General features: G+C 35.2%; 1 protein-coding gene and 1 long non-coding RNA gene across 6 annotated transcripts in view; one reads left to right on the top strand and one right to left on the bottom strand.

The window, feature by feature from the left end:
- LOC143252133 (hormone receptor 4-like) overlaps positions 1 to 22,057 on the bottom strand; it is a 137,773-nt gene that overhangs the window by 86,525 nt on the left and 29,191 nt on the right. The gene's annotated exons all lie outside the window — the stretch shown is intronic.
- Positions 10,673 to 22,057, top strand: part of LOC143252134 (uncharacterized) — an 80,822-nt gene continuing 69,437 nt past the window's right edge. For all 3 annotated transcript variants that reach the window (XR_013028855.1, XR_013028854.1, XR_013028853.1), the window contains exon 1: positions 10,673 to 10,811. This is a non-coding gene — a long non-coding RNA (uncharacterized LOC143252134). The remainder of the gene's footprint in view (positions 10,812 to 22,057) is intronic.

A 22,057-nucleotide genomic window follows, 5' to 3' on the forward strand; every position in this document is an offset into this window, starting at 1 on the left:
TCAGTTGGGCTTAGAAATATAGCTGAATTTTAAGTTCTATAAAAACAAGATCTGCCTCATTTAAATTTAATTTAAAATATGTGTAGAAGCATCGAACTATCAATTTTTGTTTAATAATTTGGGGTAGATTATGCTGCTTAGTTATTATAAACACCAGTCTCATAGAAACAGTTTCCAAGACCACTAGAGCTCACATGACTGGTTTGATTTCTTTGTTTGATTTTTTTGCGGAAACTTACACGAGGGCTATTTGCGCTAGCCGTCCCTAATTTTGCAGTGTAAGACTAGAGGGAAGACAGCTAGTCATCACCACCCATCGCCAACTCTTGTAACAACGAATAGTGGAATTAACCGTCACATTACAACGCCCCCATGGCTGAAATGGCGAGCATATTTGGCGTAACTGGGATTCGAATCCGCGATCCTCAGATTACGAATCGAGTGCCTTAACCACCTAGACATGCCGAGCCGATTGGTTTGGCTTGTTACAAACTAAAATGATTCGACTTTTACTTTCAAAGACCAAAGTTCGTATACAATTTAGTTTCGAATTTGATTCACAAGATTTCTCTTGTCACTATGCTTCTGATATTTAAAATAACGAAGGATTACTAATTCGAGAGAAAGAAAACAATTTCCTACATCATTACACCATAAAAATTTGTATTACCAATTAATACAATCATTATTCTTTTCCACAAAATCACAAACTGCGTTTCTCAAACAAATACCTGTCTATGTTTGTGTTTTTCTTATAGCAAAGCCACATCGGGCTATCTGCTCAGCCCACCGAGGGGAATCGACCCCCGCATTTTAGCGTTATAAATACGGAGATATACCGCTGTACTAGCGGGGGTCAACAAATACCTCTCCAAAATATAACACAATTAATTGTTATAGCGATATAAATACATCAATTTTGTGTGTTTTCTAACAACACAAATTATGTCTGAAAATCAGTTCAAAATTATACTTGTCTAATCATGTTGTTGCGCAGTGAAATGATATCTATTATATTTAAGCAGATTGTATTAAATACGACAGGAAAGGTGCGTATCACCCAATATATTCGTGTTACATTTTGTCTGCCCACCATGATTGTGTTGTTATTAACTTCAGCTTGTTACAACGCATCAGATACTCATGTTTCACACAACGCAAGTTTCATTTTTAACACCAGTGTTTTTTTTATTTTTAACAGAGAATACATTTATTGTGGAATATAAGTTGTTTTCTTACCATCTACTTTCTTTATGCAATATAAGTGTATGGAATATAAGTTATTTTTTAACCATCTACTTTCTTTGTAGAATATAAGTTGTTTTCTAACCACTACTTTCTTTGTGCAATATAAGTGTGTGGAATATAAGTTATTTTTTAACCATCTACTTTCTTTGTAGAATATAAGTTGTTTTCTAACCACTACTTTCTTTGTGCAATATAAGTGTGTGGAATATAAGTTATTTTTTAACCATCTACTTTTTTGTGGAATATAAGTTGTTTTTTAACCATATACTTTCTTTGTGGAATATAAGTTGTTTTTTAACCATCTACTTTCTTTATGCAATATAAGTTTGTGGCATATAAGTTGTTTTTTAACCATATACTTTCTTTGTGCACATTCCAACAACGAAGCAAAAGTGTGACGAAAATGAACTACATTTCACAGAAAAACTGAAATATCTTTTACCAAACATTTTGCATTTTATTATATGCGAAAACAACTAAAAAGAAAGAGTTTTTTTTCTTTTAAGAACTGTTGCAACCCAAAAGAAAACAACGTAAGTAACACCAACAAACAATCTCTACGCAAAAGCTTTGTTTCGCAAATAAAACGAATACGTAATAGCATTGTTCATTGTATAACGAAAATATTTAATAAAGCTTAAACACAGTGTTAATGCATCGAGTCATCACGGGCACCACTTAGCAACTTGGATTTCGAACTCAATAAAAAATATCCCAGTTGTTAAAATAAATATGAAAAACATCATGTCCTGATTCTAAACTAATATGTAATGTAAGTAATTAGCACTCTTTCTAGCCAACATCTTTCTCGTTTACTGTCTTCTGAAATTATTACATACAGCAATGAATATTATAATTTTAAAACAATTCTCACACAGCTAAAGTCCTCAGTCTTTCCTTAGAATCTATTGAAGATAAAATATTTATATGCATGTAAGTATGTAATTCGTTTTCAATGCAAAAGCAGTATAGGTTTCATTCGTAACCGTATTCTTGAGGCTTCTACCAGCTCTGATATGCTCGACCTTTCAGTTGTGGGGGCGTTGTATTGTTTCAATCAATCCCACTATTTGTTGTTAGAAGAGTAGCTCAAAAGTTGGCGGTGGGTGCTGCTGACTAGCTGCTTTCCCTCTAGTCTTACACTGCAAAATTAGGGACGGTTAGCGCAGATAGCCCTCGTGTGCGAAAAAACAAACCTATACGTAAAAAAAACTTTTTATGGCATTAAATGCTGCTAATAAATTTTGACCTCTCAAACTGGATTTGGCATGGCCTGATGCTTAGGGTAGTGACATGCAAGTTGCAGGTCGTGTAATAGATTCCAGTCACTGAACATGCCCGTTCTTCCAGCCGTGGAGGAATTATAGTGTTACGGTCAATCCTATCATTCGTTTTTAAACAGTAGCCCAAGAATTGGAGGTAAGTGGTGTTGACTAGCTGCCTTCCTTCTAGTCTATTACTGCTAAACTTGGAACGGCTGGTGAAGATAGCTCTCGTGTAGCTTTGCGAGAAATTCAATACAAACAAATAAACCAGACTTCTGTCAATCAAGAACGTCGACAATTTGTACGATTTTAAAGACGAATAGAAAGAACACCTAGCAATGTTGGACATAATAAATAATCTTATTGTAATGGAGCTTGCGGTGTTTACGCTCAAAACCCGGATCTCTTAAACTATCGCACTGATCATCACCAATCATAACTGGGTAATATTTTTATAACTAGACAGTATTTTAAAAACTGAACAATAAGTAAAACATTCAGAATTTCCATAAAATTATATATTTAACCAATAACAACTACAAATAAAACAGTATAAGTTTCAAATTTAACCAATAAAAAATCACAAAAAACGGAACACGTTTGAAACACAAAACAATCAAATAACAAACTTTAAAAAAATATTTTTTCCTTCACTGAAATTATCACGCGTATATTGGAGTATTTTTTGTAGACGCAGTAAAACTGTCTTGCTTTTATGTTGCAACACTCGATTGAAAACTGCGTCTACAAAAAATACTCCATATTTTGTGATGTTTATGCCGTGATAACAGCTTACTTTTAAGCTAAAATGTTAATAAAATCCTTTTCTCATAGATGGTGAACATTATTGAATGTCAAGTGTGAATACTTTGGTTTGTTTTGAATTTTGTGCAAAGCTACACGAGGGCTATCTGCGCTAGCCGTCCCTAATTTAGCAGTGTAAGACTAGAAGGAAGGCGATTAGTCATCACCACCCACCTCCAACTCTTGGGATACTCTTTTACCAACGAATAGTGAGATTGACCGTCACATTATAACGCCTCTACGGCTGAAAGGGCGAGCATGTTTGGTGCGACTGTAATTTTTAAAGAAACTCCCTTCCTGATAATATGCTTTAAAGGTCTAGGCGTTTGATGTTTTCATTGGCTACTCTGAAAAACTTTCATGTGACGCTATATTTTATAATATTTTCATTGAACCGATTAGTAAGGTTTACCTGGTGAAAAACATACCTGCCATATCTTATTATCAGTACGTTGCGAGCCCCTCTCTACTTATTTATCTTCAAAGGAGGAGAATGGGGGATTCAAATCAAGCAGTTATAAGTCATTCATTCCTTCTCGTATATCATTCTTATAATTGTTCGTTAGTTATCAACATCCAATGTTTTCTGTCATCGCAAGTGTTTGATACGAACATCACCCTTGTCACTGAACTTGGTTCGAGCGTTTTGTATTTGTTTGTTTGTTTGTTTTTCATGGAGATTTGTAACTTTTACAGGGCGCTTAACGGATGAGATAATAAAAAAAAAGTATTCTTTTTTTCTGTAAAGTTGTAGACTTTCCAGTAAAATTCTCTAATATGTTTATAGTTTCTCATTATTTCATGATTCTCGTAATCCGAGGGTCGCGGGTTCCAATCTCCGTCGCACCAAACATGCTCACCCTTTCAGCCGCGGGGACGTTATAAAGTGACGGTCAATCCCACTATTGGTTGGTAAAAGAGTAGCCCAAGAGTTGGTGGTGAGAGGTGATGACAAGCTGCCTTCCTTCTAGTCTTACATTGCTAAATTAGGGACGGCTAGCGCAGAGAGCCCTCGTGTAGCTTTGCGCGAAATTCTAAAACAAACAAACAATTTCATGATTCAGTTGAACTTTGTCTTCATTGGCCTTAACTCCTTAACTGCTTCATTGAACAGTTTACATTGATTAGCTCGTACTTTTCCAGCCTGTCTTATTTCACTTCGTTATTCACATTTAAATTTACTTGTCTAATTTACTGATTAAATAATTATATTCAGAATGTTTAATCATATACCTTTGTTAAGTGCCGCGCAAATCGTGCGTCTTCCCTTTTAAGTCTATTCAATTAAAGATATATATATATATAGCGTACAGACTCAATTATTTTGTTCTTCATATGTACATATATTTACAAGCCATAACTTAATCGACTCAGTTTTCGCACATAAGCACAGCGAAATCAGTCTGATTTTACCGTAGGCCTAACGCATACGAAAACAAGAACTGACTGCTGGTTAATTCATTACTTAATAATAATTAATCAATTTCGCAACACACCATAAAATAAAAACGCTATGATAATACACAGAACATTAAATAAATTTGAGCTGGCAGAACATAGTTTAAAGTAATCACATCTAGTCACTGTTTTAGCTCGAAAACACTAAATGTCTCATAATTATCACTTACAGTAATGAGGAATTGTTAGTTGCGTGTGTGGTTTTATATGCTTTTTACTATTTTATTTGCATTTACGTGTAATTAATGTTTTAACTTTACTGACTTAGTTTGCATTTTCGTTAAAATTTCACTGGTATTTGTCAACTATCTCTCTTATTATTATACATGTAACACTGAAACTTTAAACGCATTTTATACTTAGAGAATTCTGTATGCAACTCACATGTACACTGAATGAGCTCTTTTCTTATAGCACCCCCAATACACACATGTTTATTGTATTAACACGCTATCTTTTTGCATATGAAAAATATCTGCTCAAGTAATTTGTTCTGAGACTGTCTTAGCCCTATAAATACAAAAGTAAAGTCGCATCATGATTAGTCTGCCAAAAAAATTTGTAAGAGCAAAAATCTCTGCAACTTTCAAAGGGGCATGATAGAGGGTAACGTTCTAACAGGAATATTATTATCAAACAATAGGTTTTTGACTGATTGTTCAAAACGTTTTATTTGAGTAAATCGTCAGTGATAATGCAAATAAAACACATATTTGTCACTGAGACATACTATACTAACAAGAACTAGTTTATTTGTTTGTTTTGAATTTCGCGCTATCTCCGCTAGCCGTCCCTAATTTATCAGTGTAAAAGTAGAGTGAAGGCATCTAGTCATCACCATTCACTGCCAACTCTTGCGCTACTCTTTTAGCAAAGAATTGTGGGATTGGCCGTCACATTATAACGCCCTCACGGCTGAGAGAGCGAGTATGTTTGGTATGACTGGGATTCGAATCCGCAACTCTCAGATGTCGGGCTTAAGAACTAGTAAAAGATCAATGAGAAATGATATGGGTGGACAGACTCTAAATCGTAATACACATCTAACTATTTTACTAAATATGTTTGTTCAATCATGAACAGGGAGCGAATGTATTCAACCATTTTGTGAAAAAGACTATAAGATAGTGACCATCACGCAGTCCAAAAGCTCTTAACACATTTCTACCCTGAAAATAGAATAAAAATAGGGAGAAACATCGCACGTAGTACACTTGACCTTACATTTGCTAATGCGACAGAATGAAGTGTAAGAGTTGGAGACGTTGTCTTTACAGAAATACAGTTCTTTGACTTCTTTCGAAAGGTGGCCCGGCATGGCCAGGTGGGCAGAGCGCTCGACTCGCAATCTGAGGAACACCGATTTAAATCCTCTTCACACCAAACATGCTCGTCCTTTCAGCCGTGAGGGCATCTTATTGTGACAGTCAATCCCACTATTCGTTGGTAAAAGAGTAGCTCAAGTGTTGGCGGTGGTGGTGATCACAGGTTGCCTTCCCTCTAGTCTTACACCCCTAAAGTAGAGACGGCTAGCGCAGATAGCCCTCGAGTAGCTTTGCGCAAAATTCAAAACAAACATACTTTCAAGCGTAGGGGTATTATATCATGACAGTCAGTCCAATATTCGTTTGTAAAAGAGTAGCCCAAGAGCTGGCATTGAGTGGTAATGACTAGCTGCCTTCCGTCTTACACTGCTAAATTAGGAACAGCTAGCGCAGATAACCCTCGTGTAGCTTTGCGCGTCAGTAGATAGCCCAATGTGGCTTTGCTATAAAAAGAGACACACACACACTAGCTTTACGTGAAGTTCACACTAAGTGCTTATATAAACAATTGACTATCTAGTATTCGTGTTTTCTTATAGCAAAGCCAAATCGTGCTATCTGCCGAGCCCATCGACGGGAATCGAACCCTGATTTTAGCGTTGTAAATTTGTAGACTTGACGCTGTACCACGTGGAGACACTATCTAGTACCTGAATTAATTTAGGTGTGTGAATAGCGTTGCGGGATTCCACCTAATTAATTATTTGGTTATTACTCAGCTGCTGTTTAATAATTATTCTATGATAACACTTTCTGGATCGCTACTTCTTCAATCCTGGAACTTATCTTCCTGTAACCAGGATTATCTTATGAAAAATAAATTCCGAAAAGCTACAAGTATTTCAAATGAGACAATTATAACAAAAAAAAACAGCAGATAAGAAAACGAATTATCCCTAAATATAATTTTTTTCTTATCTGTTTCGGACTTACAGTGCTAGAAACCAAGTTTCGATACTCATGGTGGAAAGAGAACAGACAGCCCACTGTGTAGCTTTGTGCTTAACTTCAAATAAATAAATAAACTTATTTGTTTTATTCTTTACGAGCGTACAGCCAATTAAAAGTGACGGGGCAAGTACTACCACTCCTACCCCACCCATAGTATAATATAACCTAATCTCACATTTCACAGCTAACTGAAATAAATACATTTTTTGAAATTAAGCTTTACCGACAAAGAGCTAGAAAAATGCAGTCGAGGCAGTCAAACGTTAGTAAATTCTTTTGCGAACCAATCAAAATTAAGAACATTCATGAAAAGAATTCGTGGCGAATTCATAGAATAATGATGGCGCCTGGTGATATTGTTCTTGTATTTTAACCCACAAGTTATGTGACCAATCCAAGACTTAGATTTCAGCTAGCCATAGATAGTTGGAATACTATACATTTGCCAAAAGGCGCAGAAAGTAAAATGACGTCCTAATTCATTGCTTATAATATTGTAATTTTACCTCAACTAACAGAGGATAATATCCAGAGCGAGTCAAATGTCCTCATTTCCGCTATTGGAATTTCAAAAATATACTGACGTACGATATTTAGGCATATTAGGGGCCATTTGTTACTGAGCAACGTCATGATATAAAGGTCAAATCAAGGTCATCCAACTGCAATCTTTGAAACTGTAATTTTCAGATAAAGTGTGTCGATACAAAAGCTGTAACATTTGTATGAACTTTATCATCATGATACAATAAATGGCCTCCAAGATACCTAAACACTCTATGCCAACATATTGTAGATATTTCACATTTATTTCACAACATCGTCCCCCGCTGGTACAGCGGTAAGTCTACGGGTTTACAATGCTAAAATCAGGGGTTCGATTCCTTTCGGTGAATTCAGCAGATAGCCTAATGTGGCTTTGCTATAAGAAAAACACACACACTTCACAACAATGATAATAAAATCAATCAGAGATATTTCATATCCTAGCCCCGCCGATTCTTTTCAAGATTACATGTGTTTAGACCCGCCATGGCCAGGTGGTTAAGACACTCGACTCGTAATCTGAGGGTCTAGGGCTCGAATCCCCGTCACACCAAACATACTCGCTCTTTCAGCTGTGGGAACTATATAATTTGCAGTCAATCCCACTATTCGTTGGTAAAAGAGTAGCCCAAGAGTTGGCGGCCGGTGATGATGACTAGCTGCCTTCCCTCTAGTGTTATACTACAAAATTAGGGACGGCTAGTGCAGGTAGCCCTCATATAGCTTTGCGTGAAATTCAAAATAAACAAACGTTCTTATGTTGGATAACGTCAAACTTCGCCTTTGAAAATTCAGAAAATCCTTTTCTGATCTAGAATAATCAATGATCAAAGTAATCTTTTCTAGTGTGAGGAGAAATTGTGACCTTAATGCGCCCAAGAAATTTGGTATAAATCCGATCACACTTTACAGAGCTATTGACCCAAAACTGCAAAAATGTCCTGTCTTTCCATTGTAGAAATTGCTTCAAAGTGATCCAGGATCAGGACCAACTTTTGGAAGAACTGTTCTCATACTGATGTTCCACATTATGTAAAGTGTTTGCGAAGATCGGTTTATCACTTTTTGCAGAAACACAGACAGACATACACAAGAGGGCCCGATTTTAATACCCTCGCCTTCCGAGGGCGTGAATGAAAATCAGGATGTTTGACTCACCCTGCATATGTATCCCTGGATTTTTGAGACAGTGGAGAATTCGTTGAAATCTTGAAATCTAATATTTGTTGTTTGCAGTTCTTGAAGTAATTAGTTCACAGAGATTTTTATGTACTATTATGTTCACTGGTTGCGTCTATGTACACAAGAAATAAGAACCAGAGAAAAGTTGCATGGATAATTTCCTTATAAGGATAAAATAGCCCATAGTTTGAAACAGTTTTAAATATTTGGTTTAATATAAAATCCAATAATTTTATATCCTATGGATATAAATTAAACATACTTCTGGTGACTAAACCACAAGTCTAAGGGATTCTAACGCTGAAAGTAGGTTTTGACACCCATGATGGACACCGTTCAGACACCCTATTGTTTAATTTTCTACTTAACAAGAAACAGTTTAAGCATATACGATTAATTTATTGTTTTGTTTTTCTCGGGGGTGGAGATAAGTTCTTAGAAAAAATCAAGACTATACACCTAATATAAATGATGTCTTTTTTTTACTACCTTTCCAGTTTAACCTATTAATGATGTGGTATTTGAGAAAAATCCCAACAGGGCCGTATATTGTTTTTCACATTTAAGTACAATTATATATATCACAGTAACGTACAAAGAGTTACAAAAGAGTTATACACCAATTGAGTTTAATAAATAATCAATAAATCCGCTGATTTATGGAACACTTTTTTGTATTGGGACAGTTGGGATATTCTTGTATTCAAAATTTTGGCTCCTTGGTTTACTGTCAACAAATAATTTATCAAAGTCATCAATGTAATAACCATAATTTTCATCCTTAGAGCATTCTCTTTTTGTCATTCTTGGGAGGGGGGCATGGCCAGGTGGGTTAATGAGTTCGACTCGTAATTTGAGAATCGCGGGTTCAAATCCCCGTCGCACCAAACATGTTTGTCCTTTCAGCCGTGGGAGCGTTATAATGTGTCGATCAATTCCACTATTCGTTGGTGAAAGAGAAGCCCTAGAGTTGGCGGTGGGTGGTGATGACTAGCTGCCTTTCTTCTAGTCTTACACTGCTAAATTAGGGACGGCTAGCGCAGATAGCCCTCGTGTAGCTTTGCACGGTATTCAAAACAAACCAAAACCTAAACTAGTAAAATTTAGTTGAAAATGAAATAATGTGAAACTTGAAATAAACTTTTAAAAACCTTTCTTAATTATAACTATTATTTAGGTCTTTTTTTTTAAGTTACAAAGAGATATGGATGGACAATAACAAGCTTAGGTTTAAAATATTATTATGGCTACCGCTTTAGGTATTTGTATCAATGGGCGCTCGTGTCGGATACGTGTTACCTCAAACGTGATAGCATTCATTGCTCGTGTAGACTCCCAGTGTCACACACGAGCATTACCTTTTAAACCGAGAGAATGACATCAGTCAGATTTAAACTTGCTTTAGAAAAAAAAATCAGAATGTATACTCATAGTGGATTTTTAAACTTATCTTGAGTTTTCAACTACAGGAAATGAATAATGATTTTCCATCATCTGCGTTTATACTACAATATAGATCACATTAGTTGGATATTAGAAGTCGACGCTGTTCAAGTTAAAATATCGGATGTGACAATGTGATTAAGCTTACTGGAGAGATAGTAAATATATAATAAATTCCATCATTTATTTTATTTCTGCTAATGGTGGAAAAATAAAGAAAATGTAGCTGTGCGATTAATCTCATGAACACGGAGACATTTTTGAAAATGGATGCAAAAATGAAAATAGGTCATGAGATTTTGAAAGAAATAATATATTAGTAAACGGAAAGTTTGTCATACACAGACTTCGGAGTTCGTAATCGTTTTTTTTTTATTAAAGTAACAAAATACCCATTATTAATTTTGGCTCTCCTTAAAGTATTTAAGCAGAGGGCGCTGCGCAAATATTCTGAGACTGTGAAATAATGTTTTCGTCAGTGTACTCAGCACTAACATAAGGCCGTTGTTATTTTTACGATTTGAAAGTAAGTAGTGCAGACATGTGTCAAGAGTGGTCACAAAAACAGACAAATGGCCATTAGCAACAGGTAAGCAATTATTTAAGATAGATTTGTCAACGGGTTATCAAGTGAATTCTCCAACTTTGTACCTAGGTATAACACACTAATTAATATTTCATGTCTAACCAAGATAGGCGTTGTTGTAACTATAGAAAGAAGCTAACGATAACTGAATTCAGTTTATTTACCTTTCTCTATAGTTTGTGAGTATAAATTTAATTATATTTAACAAATACTTGTATCATAATTAATGTTAACAGCAATTATTTGTCATACATAACTGCATTAATAAAATAAGATAATTACGTATGTGATGGCCCCCAGTAGCATAGCGGCATGTCTGCGGACTAATAATGCTAGAAATCGAGTGTTAATACCTGTAGTAGGCAAAGCACATTGTGGCTTTGTACTTAACTATAAACAAAGTGACGTTATCTATAGTACGCTCTACATAACTCAGCTCATTCATAATTTTTTACTTCTCAAAATATCTTTTTCCACTTTATTCACAGTGGTTCGTTTTCTAAAGTAAAATAAAATCGCGTGTGTCCTTTTTACGCTGTGCACCCGAATTAACGTATATTAAATTTGTTATTAAGTGAATTCAGAGTAAGTAAAGAATAAAATGGCATATGTGTGTTATCCATGAAGTGTTTATTCTACCGTAGTAAAACAGTTATGTCTTAAATATCCGTATTTCCGAGTGAGAATATAAGCAGTAAGTGATAATTATATTTGTTGGTCTTGGGTAAAGTCGTATAATTGTCTTTGCGATTAAAACAGATCACATGAAAGATGTAAATTTTATATAACGAATATACGTGAAAAATAATATATAAATATTTGATGAGGTAAAAAAATATTTTAATAAAGGTCAGTCTATACACATTAAATACTATAGTGAACGGTTACGTTTGTCTGAAAACAAATTACTGTTCTCGACATATCATCAATTCCTTATGTCATAGCCTGCGAATCTCCAGATGACTCAAAAGGTTAACATATGGCAACACAAATTCGAAACATCGTGTAGAAAGAAGGAAATGCCTGCCACCAACTATCTCTAATCGCATCACAACTGGGTTTGTTTATACGATAACATAGGTGTTCATCTTTTTTCATAAATAAAAACGTATCATAAAAAGAATCTAATTTTGTTTCAAGAGGAACAGTTAACAAATCAATCGACTAGGACATTTGTTTTGTTTTCTTTTTTGCTTTATCCCCTGTGTAGCATTGAAAGATCCAGTGACCTTTGGTCAGCTCCCTTGATATGACTACATGAAACACCTACTGGTATACATTAGAAAGTTGTTTTCAAAGTTTACGAAACCATGGAATCCTTTATTTCATTTCTTCCGTCATCGAACCCAAACTCAACCCACTGTTAAAGCTCTAGCCTAGATGAAAGTGACAAGTGTGTAACAATATTGTTAATGTATAATTTTGAATAGATATACAAAATTCAAAGCTTATTATTTTTAAGAGCATATTTAGTCACTAACGGGTTAATAGTTGCTAAGTTATTTTAAAATAACTGAAAAAATAACGATATTGTCAGCTAACCTTATGATGACTCCTGATGACTCTTCGCAGAACTTTGGAGTTCCGCTGAAAACACAGTTTGAAACCACAAGTTTAGAGAGTATCCATGAACTATCTCCAACAACAATGGCTTTGAATTATCACCTCAAAAGTTCGAGCACATGTCGGGATTACAATTAAGATGAAATTGTAAAGTAATTATGGCGCATGCTCGCTTGAGAGAGGTTTCTTTTTCACAGATCTTACGTTATTTGACATTGAAATTTGTATTATAATAACACGGATCTGCAATGGTTTTATTGTCTTGAAATGTTTACATGTCCCACAGAAATCCCTGTACAGTAAATCAGAAAATATAATTTTTTTCTCCATCACGTAAAGATTTTTCGCAAACCGTTATATGTAATTTTGCACAAGTGAATTCGAGTCAAATTTTGTTATGCTTAAAATGCTGACAACCACTGGCTATAAATTTCTCTATACCAATCGCGACGTGAGAGTCTTATCAATCGTTCTAGAATCCAAAGATAACAAATATAACAATAACAAAATGTTAATTGTGGTAAACGAAATAATAATTTGATCTAAGTAAGTTTTTCTTCCAGATTTGTGAAAAATTCTTAGCAGAATTATGAAAAATCCTTTATCAAAACAAAAACAGCTTTTATGAAGTTTAAGTTTGGAGGCCTGTATAATGGAAACTACACTTTTTACACGCTAAAGAAAAAAAAAGGAAACTGTAAGGTTTTAATAACGTTTCTTAATGTGATCATTAAGAAACTAATTAGAAATAGGTTTTTGATGGCCACTAGTGGCAGGATGGAAATTTTTATTAGAACTATCAAAATATGATAACTTTTACACGGTATCAAAGTTGTGACCATCAACGTGCTTTAATTAAGGGTTAGCCGAAATATTTTAAGAAACGCATTTTTCATTTCACTGGCTGTGACTGCAAATATACAGTACTTTTTTCTGATTCACCCACACAGCTTAAGTGGAAAAGGAATGGAAGGTGTTTCTCATATTGTAGCATTTTACCTAAGTACCATTTTGCATAAGGCGTGAGAAACATAAGACTCAACTACACGTTGAAATATCACTTACAAAATGGCTGCATGTTCTACAACTTTAGGTACAATAAAGCTGTTTTCATACAAAGTTAAATATCAAACGTCAATGATTTGGTTTATTTTATCTTCAACACAGCACACTTGAGCAGATATACATGATTCTTAATTTTTTTATCAATACATTCTTACGTATGCGAAACCGCCCTATAAGCTATAAGTGCGTTATAAGAGAGACAGTCAGTTCTTTAGTGTAGATGACGCGTAGTAAGTTCCTGTTTGCTGATTTCCTTCTTATTGATCAGCACTTTAAAATTAGGAACAGAGGCAAATAGCCTTGGTTTATTTGCCATAAAAACAAATAGCTTTTAAAATAAGCTCAGCTTTATAAATTCCTGTCGAATTACACAAAAGGTGATTTTTACATTAATGTTTACCTCTAATAGATCACTTTATGTAGCTGTGTTTATGACCTATGAGAGTTTAACAAAATATTCCTTTTGTGAGAAATAACATGTAAAAACTCTCCTTTTATGAGGAAAAATGTTTTTTTAGTAAAATAAACGATTTAAGACAAAATTTTAAAACTGAAAAAACATTTTAAACTGAAAAAAAATATATTTTGTAAATAATATTATTAGAATTTTTTTCTGTAAATTTACTCTACTAACCGAAGCTCACACACAAAGCTATTGAGTATTTGAAGAATTTGAGAGCACAGAACTAAATACTTTTTAAAAGTATTTGAAAATAACTATCCATATCACTGGGTGCAAATATGAGAAAAACATTTGTTTGGTATACATGAAGTAGGATCACATATTTGACAGACTTATAACTGCTAAAATAAAACTTTTCGGTCGCGCCAAACGTGCTCGCCCTTTCAGCCGTGGGGGCGTTATAAAGTTACGGTCAATCCCACTATTCGTTGGCAAAAGAGTAGCCCAAGAGTTGGCGGTGGGTGATGATGACTAGCTGCCTTCCCTGCTACACGAGGGCTATCTGCGCTAGCCGTCCCTAATTTAGCAGTGTAAGACTAGAGGGAAGACAGCTAGTCATCACCACCCACCGCCAACTCTTGGGCTACTCTTTTACCAACGAATAGTTGGATTGACCGACACATTATAACGCCCCCACGGCTAAAAGGGCGAGCATGTTTGGCGCAACGGGGATGCGAACCCGCAACCATCAGATTACGAGTCTACTATTATTATACTTATGTTTTTTGAGGACACGTTCTGGGTTATGTTTTATCGAAGCATGGGAAATTAGAAAAAGTCCGTAGGTAACAGGGATTTGAACCTGTGACGCTCAGATAACGAGTGGAGTGCCTTAACCAATTGGCCATTCCGGGCCTAATCGGTAATATGATTGTGCTTACCACGATTTCCGTTGAAATACAATGTAGTCCAAAGTAAGTATTTCAAACGGTATGTTGATATAAGTCAAGATATTCCAACTATTCTAGTTCAACAGTATTTATTCTTGTCTGTACAAAGGCAGACTTCAGTAGACTTGGAAATGTGTCATTTTGTGTAAATAAGTTGTATAAGTGTCTTTATCATCCTTGAAAAAGAAGGAAAAATGTTAAAATGCTTTTGCAAAACGGGATTTTCAATATAAATACACTGCGAAAAATTGGGTTTCGATTCCTGTGATGGGTAGAGCACACATAGCCCATTGTGTGGCTTTGTGTTTAAACGCAAACAAATACAAATTACTTTTCACTAAACGCGTATATTTCTACTTAGAAATAGATTCTGAAATTCGCATTAAAAACGGAATAATTTATCATATAGTAACGTTATTAATGAAGAAAAACCGGATATACCTTTCAGTGTCATTCGCATTTTGAGCAACATTCATGAAAATCACAATTACTAACTGAAAACCTTCACAATGAATAACTTAATCGTCAGTACAAGTTGTTATTTGAAATGTGAATCAACATCCACGAACAATATTACTAAGAAAAACTAGAACCACGAGGAGCAGGCAAGGTCAAGTAATGGGACAAGTTTGATTATTTTATAATTATTTGGTATTTTAAAGACACGAACAATTGAAAGTTTCTTGAAACGATATGCGGGGACTTTGTTGAAAAATGCTGCGATTTATCTTTATTTGAAGGTTATTTCGAAGTTTTACAGTTCAAACAATAAATAGGCACGACGACATTACGAACGTTTTTGTAGTTACGGATGGCCGACGACACGAATTCACTTACACATAAATGGATAAGTCTATAGTAAGTATATGTTTTACTATTCCTTATTTTGTTTTGTTGTTTTTTGAGGGTGGAGGTGGGATTAAAAAAATCGACGACTTCCTCCTCATTATTAACTGTGAGCAGCCATTACAAGTCACGCAGGGGTCGGGCTAAATGAAGAAGCTGGCAAACTCGCAAGAGATACGATTTAATAAAACCCTGCACAACTCAACTGACAGAATTTCTTTCACCTTCGTTCCACCAAGAACAAATCGGTATATATAGAAACTATACATTCGGACAAAATGAGACTACTGGAAAACAAATGACTGTATGAACAGTTTCGTTTGAGTTTACTTGACGGCTGTATATATATTTTTCAACAAGTTGCACGCTTTTATAGTAAGGTTTCTTTGTTTGAATTTCGCGCAAAGCTACACGAGAGCTATTTGCGCTTGTCATTCCTAATTTAGCAGCGTAAGGCTAGAGTGAAGGCAGCTAGTCATCACCAACCACCGCCGACTGAATAATGGAATTGATCATAATATTATAAAGCCTCCACGGCTGAAAGGGCGAGCATGTTTTAGTATGATGAGAATTCGAACCTGCGACCCTCAGATTACGAGTCTGCGCCCTAAGTACCTAGCTATGTTGGGCCTTGAAATTAAAGAATATTTGTTTAAACAGGTACGAAGTTTCAATCGCTCGTGCGGTGAGTCTGTAATACGGATTTTCAAGAAAAATAGCGTTTTTGTACTTAAATCACAGTCCAACAATGTGACATTGTATTGATTTTGGAAAGTTAGTAGTAGTTACGTGAGTGTAAATATATTCCCTTTTTCTTACGGTTGTTTTGACGCTTCCTATAGTGTTAGCGTTTTGCCTGAAGTGATACTTTTTAGTGAGGCCTTTAACGTTTTCATTTTAAAAATATTTGCACTAGAACCGACCAAGAACACTTCAAACCTATCCCATCTATCGAAAATCCATTAATAAAATCAATTTTACGCTCAGTTAAGTCTTCTTACTAGATTTTAGAGCCCCATATTTTCAAAATAAATACCCAAATGTAAATACAGTTCATACTTCCAATGATACTTACATGATGTAAACAGTAATTTCACTATATCTAGCTTTGACATCTTGATGTTGTTTCCTTAAAACCAGTGTCATAAGGAATATAAATTGGTGCAAAATTATTTTACAATACCAGAAAGATAATCAACATTAAACTAATTTGTTTCCAGTACAGAGATTCATAGTTCCTCAGTTACATGGAATTTCCATGGAAGTCTTGGTCTTTCTTTTCTTATGTTGTATATGAAATGACATAGTTATTTTATTACACGAACCTTCATTATGAACTAGATATATGTGCTACTCTTTGTTCGTTCGTTTTACATATCAAGGTAACCAAACAAAACTCCATCAGCAGAACAACGTATATAAAGACGCACAATTTACAGTTTAATATGAAAAAAACAGCTAAACAATTATTTTTTTAAAATGTTAAACTTACACCAATTCACCCTAAGTTTTCACCACTTAAATTCATAGAAAACAATATAGTACGGATTACATAAACTGGTTTTGTAAGCACTATAAAAAGACGCAAGTTTTAACGAACATGCTATCCATCACAGAAACTATTGATTACGTAACACAATTCAATGGTTCAGTAACATAAACCAGATCCTTATCACAGTAGTTACATAAATTGTCAACGAATTTAAAAAAAAAACGAACATGTTTGAAAAATAAATAAACCCCACAAAATGAAGGAAACTTAATCACCGGCAATAACCCATATGTATAAAACATTAGCATGCCTATAACAGAAATGTGAGAAGTAAAAACAGGTATATAACCCTACCAATTTAATATCATTTTTGCACCCCTTGAATGGAAACAAAACATGTTAAGAAAATCATATAACGAACCCATCTCGCCAGGAAGTATTCACAAAATACAATTTAGGACTTGTCCAGCCTTTCATACAGACGATAAGGGGTGTGATTTGGAGAAGTTAAAAGATCGCCCAAATAAAACAAACTTCCCACATTGCCATACTAAAACGCAGACTTGATATAAAGTCAGGGAAACCTTACTAAGTACAAAAACAAATATATCCCGCAAGCCAAAAGTACCCTGGTATTACCACCGCAAGTACCCTGATATTACCTCAACAAGTACCCTGGTATTACTTCAACAAGTACCCTGGTATTACTTCAACAAGCACCCTGGTATTACTTCAACAAGCACCCTGGTATTACTTTCAACAAGTACCCTGATATTACTTTATAGCCCAAGAGTTGGCGGTGGGTGGTGATGACTAGTTGCCTTCCCTCTAGTCTTACACTGCTAAATTAGGGACGGCTAGCACAGATAGCCTCGAGTTTTTATCGTTATTTTCTCAAAAATGCCTAATCTTGACCAAACCTTTCGCACACCACATATTCAGATTAATCTAATTTTTTTATGTTGAATTACAAATAAATAATCTGTCAATTCACGCGTATTAATGTGCACACTAATGAGTAACCACTATCGTATTAATATGCACACTAATGAGTAACCACTATCGTATTAATGTGCACACTAATGAGTAACCACTATCGTATTAATATGCACACTAATGAGTAACCACTATCGTATTAATGTGCACACTAATGAGTAACCACTATCGTATTAATATGCACACTAATGAGTAACCACTGTCGTATTAATATGCACACTGATGAGTAACCACTGTCGTATTAATATGCACACTGATGAGTAACCACTATCGTATTAATATGCACACTAATGAGTAACCACTATCGTATTAATATGCACACTAATGAGTAACCACTATCGTATTAATATGCACACTGATGAGTAACCACTATCGTATTAATATGCACACTGATGAGTAACCACTGTCGTATTAATATGCACACTAATGAGTAACCACTATCGATTCCCTAATATTAATACATCGTCATAATGTTGAATGCTGGTTTAAATTCAACATCCTTATTTACCGTTAAATCCTGTGTACTTGAAAATGATTTCATCAGCGACCGAAACGTCGTACCTGTTTAAATAAAAACCTTCCTTACTGTACAAGTTGTAACTTCGTAATAAAAAGAATTATGAAAAACGTTCCACATGGGGAGTCAATAGGACCGTAAACACAACTAACTCTAAGACTTCTGGCAACAGCTGGCCTCCACATGAGAGATATATAAGTTCCTGTTGGTTCAACCCCTGCGGTTGTCAACTGCTACTAAACTCAAACAGGAATAGTTGTCTAGAATCCAACTACTTAAACAACAAAACAACGCGAGAAGCCAATAGAAAGATCTTTGTTAAAATAAGTTTCTTATTATTCACGTAATTATTTGTTTGTAGTTAAGCACAAATTAACACAACTGGCTATATGTGCTCTGTCCACCACTGGTACTGAAACCAGGTTTCTAGCGTTGCAAGTCTGCAGACTTATCGCACGTAATCAAAAAGAAATGTTTAGTGAAAGTTGCTTGTGCAGAGAATTTCATTTTCTTCTATAAATGCCAGGAGTAAGTTCGTGTGTGTGTGTGTGTGTTTATAGCAAAGCCACATCAGGCTATCTGCTGAGTCTACCGAGGGGAACCGAACCCCTTATTTTAGCGTGGGGTTAGAATTGTGAACATAAGATGTAATATAATCACGTTCTTGTCATCCAACATGCTCGTCATTTCAGCCTTGAAGGTGTTGTAATGTGACCATTGTTACGTATAATAATTTATCTCGGATGAATCTTCGATTTATTATGTTACAGACGTTACGTGTTATGATTTTAAATAGCCGGAAATTTTAATTTTAATTTAAAAGTTAACTAAATACTGATATGCATTAAATTTATAGCATTTGCCAACAAGATTGATACAAACGATTATCTTTCTTAACACAAATATATTTTTATATAAAAACAACAATACAATTTATAATAATGATTGTTAAAAACAATGGTTTACATACAAGAGTTTTACAAACTATAATTAGTCTTCTCTCTGGTCTTGATTCCCTGCTATGAGAGTGGTAAGTCTTCGGATTTAAAACGCTAAAATCATGGGTTCGATTCCCCTTGGTGGACCGAGCAGATAGTCTCATGTGACTTTGTTATAAGAAAACCACACACACACAATCTTGTCCAGAAGTGAATTTTTATCGACGGTCCAGGCCTACAACGAGCAAATTAATTTTGAGTTGATATTATTACACTTTGATTAAGTTAGACACCTCAAAAATCTACAGTTCCAGATTGATAACGAGCATTAATTCTGTGCTTCAGACCTTGTAATGGTTCATCGCAAAACTGCTCTTGCTTTCTCCGGTGTTAAAGTTTTGCCATCCTAACGACAGCAAAGTAATTCAGCCGTACCTTAAAAGAAGCATAGTTTGAGAATTTTAATACCAGAGTCAGTTTTACCTGTCAGAAGTCAGGTGCCAATGAACGAAACGTAAAAACGTTTGGTTATTTTTCGGGTGAGAAAAATTGATACGATTCCTATCTTGAATATATGGCGGTTGTTTTCGTACGAGCAACTTTCGACATTAGTTTTTAGTATCGCATCTATAACCATAATTCTTGTACTAAGATGGGATGTATGTTTATTTGGATGTATGTTTATTTTGATATAGCTTAAATGTAATCAGGGTTTAATGTTTGCATATTACGGAAAGAAACGTTTGAAATATACAATAGCTTTGTTTTTTTTAGAATTTCGCGCAAAGCTACACGAGGGCTATCTGAGTTAGGCGTCCCTAATTTAGCAATGTAAGACTAGAGGGAAGGCAGCTAGTCATCACCATCCACTGCCAACTTTTGGGCTACTCTTTTACCAACGAATAGTGGAATTGACCGTAACATAATAACGCCCCCACGGCTGAAAGGGTTAGCATGTTTGGGGTGACAGGGATTCGAACCCGCGACCCTCGGATTATGGATTTACTATAGCATTTCCTCTTTGGTTGATAACCTGGATGGACCAAAAATATGAGTTCGTGGTGAAAATGGTTAAATATCACCAGGGTCGTTCTTACCGGTGGAATAGCAATCACTTTTTGCATTAGATAAGAAATTCTAAGCCTATAATATACCCCATATATTCCATAGTAAGATAAATGAATTTTGTTGTTGTCATGTACTTTTAGCTAGAATAGTTTTATTTTACTATAAAATGTAGTATAAACAGTTTATGAACGAAATATTGAATTTATTACAACAATTATACAGATCAGGTTAATATACTAACTGTTAGTTCATAACACATGACAAGAGCCATAGCTTACTCGAGTTAAAAACAGTTAAATTCACGTGTATTTGTTTGTGCTCTACCTTAGGGTTAAGATGAACCTGTAGATTGACGTACCTAATAATTTGTTCATGAATTTCGCACAAACTTAAAAATGTCTCTTTGTGATAGTCGTACCTAATTTACCCCAAATCTTGGGCTACTTTTTTTTACTAAAGAATATTGGTATTGACCGTCACTTATAATACCTTCACGGTTGAAAGGGTGCGCATGTTTGGTGTGATGTGAATTCGAACCCGCGATCCTCAGATCACAAGTCAAGTGTCCTAGTCACCTGGACATGTAACTAATAGATATGAGTGATTCGTTCTTCTTGAAGGACTCATTAGACCCGGTATGGCCAGGTGGTTAAGGCACTCGACTCGTAATATCAGGGTCGCGGATTCGAATCCCCGTCGCACCCAACATGCTCGCCCTTTCAGCCGTGGGGCATTATAATGTGACGGCCAATCCCACTATTCGTTGGTAAAAGAGTAGCCCAATAGTCGACGGTGGGTGGTGATGACTCGCTGCCTTCCCTCTAGTCTTACACTGCTAAATTAGGGACGGCTAGCGCAGATAGCCCTCGAGTAGCTTTGTGCGAAATTCAAACTAAACCAAACAAGGACTCATTACGGTGAATCATGACGATTGAGTCAGAGTTGTGTTTAAATGGATTAACTTATTTCATACAATCAATAAATTACGTAGTAAGAGAAGTAACCAGCTTAGTAGCAATAGTTACAAACTCATGAATCCGTTACGATAATCACTCTGAGATTTTAAATCTACACACATCATAATAACAATAACATTTATAATAATAATTCATAATAATCATATTTAGTGCCATAATTTATTATTATTTTACACGTCGCGATATTTATTCAGTGCTTAAGCGTTGTATTTTTGTGAAAGACAACCTGAAAATTTGAGATGTTTTACCATTGTGAATGTTTTTTCCATTCTGATGACTGAAATTCAGTTTTCACACCTATAATGGATTTGCTTCAAACCGCTATAATCAATGGTATTGTTATGCTTTGGCAGATTTTAACATTCTTTAGTAGAGGGCTTTTTGATTCAACCGGGAAAACTCATAATGCACAGGACAGTTATGGAAGCACTCTC

This window comes from Tachypleus tridentatus, chromosome 6, assembly GCF_004210375.1.
Source record: "Tachypleus tridentatus isolate NWPU-2018 chromosome 6, ASM421037v1, whole genome shotgun sequence".
Lineage (NCBI taxonomy): Eukaryota > Metazoa > Arthropoda > Merostomata > Xiphosura > Limulidae > Tachypleus > Tachypleus tridentatus.